Below are 4,089 nucleotides of genomic sequence, written 5' to 3'. Positions count from 1 at the left end.
CCAGGAGTCAAAAGCCTGAATTATAGCAGGAGTATCCACAGACGTGGCCAACTCAAGCAAACAAATAAACTTGTATCAAAAGCATGAGAAAGAGAAGCAGACCCCTTGTGCCTGCTCTATTCTTATAGATGATGTTTGACTTTAGCACCACTACACTGCTCCAACCCTACATCCTTCAATATCCAAATCTGCCAGTCACTGTCTTGAAAATGCTGTGTGACTGGGCTTGCTATGATATTCACCCTGAGTAAGGTCATTTAAGAACGTTTGGTGCAAACCCAGGTTTGATTCTGACTGACGGGGGGGGGGGGGGGGAAGAGAGAGAGAGAAAAGGGTTGTGTGTGGGTGGGTGGGTGGGTGGGTGGGTGGAGGTATATGTGTGCGTGCTTTTTCCTCCCACCCTTATAAAAAACGTACAGGGGTTATAGGTTAATGGGGGTTTTTGGTCGGCATGGGCTCATGGGCCAGAATAGCCTGTTACTGCATTAGGAAGGGGAGAATACCACTCTTAAGCCTGTTAGACCCATCTATTAGATCACAGAGCATGGAAACAGGCCCCTTGGACCAAGTCTTCTGTGCTAATTATGGTGTTTAGAGCTAATCTCACCAGACTGCCTTTGGTCCATAATTACTCAAAACATTTCTGATCCATGTGGTGTATTCAGCTGTTGCTATCCTTGAAATTAGGTATCATTTAAACTTGTCGCCTCTCTCCTTAGCTCCACCTCACCTTAAACCTCTAGCATTATACTCTCCTCCTTTGGGAAATAAGTGATTGTTCACTTTGTATCTACCCCTCATGATTATGTAAACATTTAAAAGGCCTTCTCGGCCTCAGGGAAACTGCTTTTACTTGATAGGCTGGCATCAGGCCGGAGAACCTCAGTAGGTCAAACTGCGTACTCTATGTAGCAAAGATAAAGATACAGAGCTGATATTTCAGGCTTGACCCCTTCAATAAGGTATGAGAAAAATGTAGACAGACGCTCGAACAAAATTGTATGTGTGTGTGTGTGTGTGTGTGTGTGTGTGTGTGTGGGGGGGGGGGGATGGGGCAGAGGGAGGAGCACAGGCCCACAGGCAGGAGGTAATAAATGGATAAGGGAGGCAGGAATGAAAAGAGAAGGGGGTGGAGAGCAGAAGGAAAGAAGATGGAGGGATGGGGAAGAGTGGGAGAACAGGGAGTGGGCTAGTAGAAACCGGAGAAGTCGAAGTCAGGGACCTTACTTCCTATTCTTCCCTATATCTCTTCCTTCTTTTCTCTAGTTCTACTCTGCCTTCCCTCTTCATTCACAGAGCCATCCATTCTCATCCTATTTGCTTGTGTGCCTTCCCTCCTTTATACACCCATCACCTCCTGCCCTTGGGACTCCAATCCCCCGACTCCCCATCATTTTATTTCGACACCTGCCTACATTTTGCTCATACCTTGGAGGGCTCAAGCACTCACATACCACCTTAAGCAATCCTTTTCTAATCAGAGAACTTATTGCATGGGGATTGCTTAAGGTGGAATGTGAGTTTAGGGGGGGGGGGGGGGTGTTTTGAAAACTACTCATCGTTAGATCTTCTCATAAAACAATCCACACTTCCCAAGAATTCTTCCAGTGAACTCCCTCTGTCACAAAACTCCATCTTTCCCAAAGTGGGAAGACCAGTCTAGACTTGTTCACAGTATTTTGCATGCAGTTCGTGCCTCACTCACAAGGGCGCTGTTTCACTGCTGTAAGATGTCTTTCTTCATGCACTCAAATTCTCTTGCAATAAGAGCAAATGTATTGTTTGCCTTCGTAATTGTCTGTTGTATCTGCTATTAAATTTCTGTGATTTGTGTAAAGGACAGACAGATTCCTTTCAATCTCTGAACAGTTTTAAAAAAAACTTCAGCCTTAATTCACAACACAATCACAGATACGTCTGCAACTATTAAAAATTGTTGTTATTGATTATTTTGCAAGACTTTGTTATATTATTACCTGGGGATTGAATTTTATTGCCCCCTACTGATGAAATTGAAGCATCTTCATCACTTCAGAGAACGATGGCTTGAATCAGATCAGTTGGAATTTTCCTGCCTTCACACTGCACTTACATCATACATCTTCTCAATGGCCAGTCAGACAGGAGAGTGTCAAATGTGCGGTTAGATTTACTGGTTGAAAACTGACCCAGTACATTGTAGGTCCCATTTTGAACAAGGAGCACATCCATCCGCAATATAACCAGGGACACGGTTCAAGAATGACATGGTTTAGTGCACCCAATGCATTCCACCCTACATTACCAAGACCAGACCTGCCCAGTGGTCTGCAGGAATCAGCGTTGGGAGCCCCAGTTCTTTGTGATATGTATAAATGATCTGGATGAAAATAGACATGGTCAATAAATTAGGAGATATCAATGATTGGTGGAGCAAGAACTTAGAATTTCTTTGACTGAAATACCGACTGGTAGTTATGAATCCTTTATATTCTATAGGACTTCAAAACCAAAGGGGTAACAAAAATATTGTTTTTTTTTAAAAAAATCATTGTTCATTAATGGATCTTTAAAGATGCAAAAGGGATTAACTATCCAGCAAAGGTCATTTTTAAACATCAACCAGTTAAAACCCAAGCCTGTTGTTACTGAATCAATACCTCCTGAGTGAATAGCAAAGTCAAGATCAATCTTGATGTTCTTTATTGAGTTTCAACAATAAAGAAAGCCAATAGCATGTATTCAGTGATTAAATGGCTGGCTGATCGGCCAATATCTGGCACAACATCACCATTTAAAACCTGTTTTCAAAACGTTAACACACACACTGGAGCAAAATAAGGAATTCTTGACCACAGCTGAACCTTGTCATGCCAATAACTGGAGATGAGATGTTAAGCAAGACAATTTTACTTTAATTTATTCACGGGTTTTGATCTTTAGTCCCAAGATCATTTTTATTAGTTTGATTTTAAGTTTATTTGTCACTTAAAGTAAACTTTATAACTCGTACAGTGAGGGGTGGGGAGAGGGGGGGTGGGGAGGTCTTCTGCAAGCATTCTAACAAGTTATCTTCAACATTCATAAAGATGTGTAAAAGGTGCAATTTGCAGAGTGAAAAAGGAAATTTTGGAGATGCTGTGATTGTAGTAAAAACACACAGTAAACGCTGGAGGAACTCAGTCAGTATCGCAGCGTCCACAGGAGGTAAAGATATATTTCTGACATTTCGGGCCTGAGCCCCTCTTCAAGGAATAAGCAAAAAACAGGAATGCATCTGTTAGCGAAGGGTGCCCTCCAATGGGAGGGCAGTAACATCAACTTCTCCGATTTCCATTTAACTCCCCCTCCCCCACTTCTTGCTCCTCCTGTCACTTTTCCCCCAGCTCTCTCTCTCTCCCCCCATCCCCCCTTTTCCCTCTGTCTCCTTTCACAGAGCCTTTAGTCCTTAACACCTTGAGTCAGTCTGGTCTCCTCCCCCAGCCATTCTTCAATCCTTATTGAGATGCCTTCCTGTTCTTTGCTTATACCTTGAAGGCCCAATATGTCAGTAATGTATCTTTACCTTTTATGGAAACTATGAGGACTGGCTGAGTTCCTCCATCATTTCTGCACATTTTTACAATTTACACAGTACAGAGTTTTAATGATGGATGCAGGAAAGAAACTTAGTTTAAGCCCATTTATACGTGCTCTCGCTCTCCCATGCCTCCCCTCCCCATCCAACAGGAGGGAAGAGAATGTGTTTGGGGTGTGGTAGGTGTTTCAGTACCATAAGACATAGGAGCAGAATGAGGCCATACAGCCCATTCAATCATGAGCTGATCCATTTTCCCACAGCCCCACTGCCCAGCCTTCTCTCCACGTAGATGGAGGCCACAGAGGGGAGGCAACTTTGCATGATATTTTGAGGTACAATTTACTATTTTAGCTCATTCTGATCTTGAGCAGAGCAGCTCCCGTCCCATACTGTGATTTACCCAGCAAGTCGGCTTCAATAGTCACCTGTAGGAGTTTGTTGAGGGGTGAGGGGGACACTGAATTTCCTTTGTTTTCTTAGAAAGTTGAGGCATTGATGCTGTCACATCTGTGTGCTTGTCCCAGGTCAGA

Source organism: Narcine bancroftii, chromosome 13, assembly GCF_036971445.1.
Source record: "Narcine bancroftii isolate sNarBan1 chromosome 13, sNarBan1.hap1, whole genome shotgun sequence".
Classification (NCBI taxonomy): domain Eukaryota; kingdom Metazoa; phylum Chordata; class Chondrichthyes; order Torpediniformes; family Narcinidae; genus Narcine; species Narcine bancroftii.
This window is presented reverse-complemented; position numbering follows the sequence as displayed.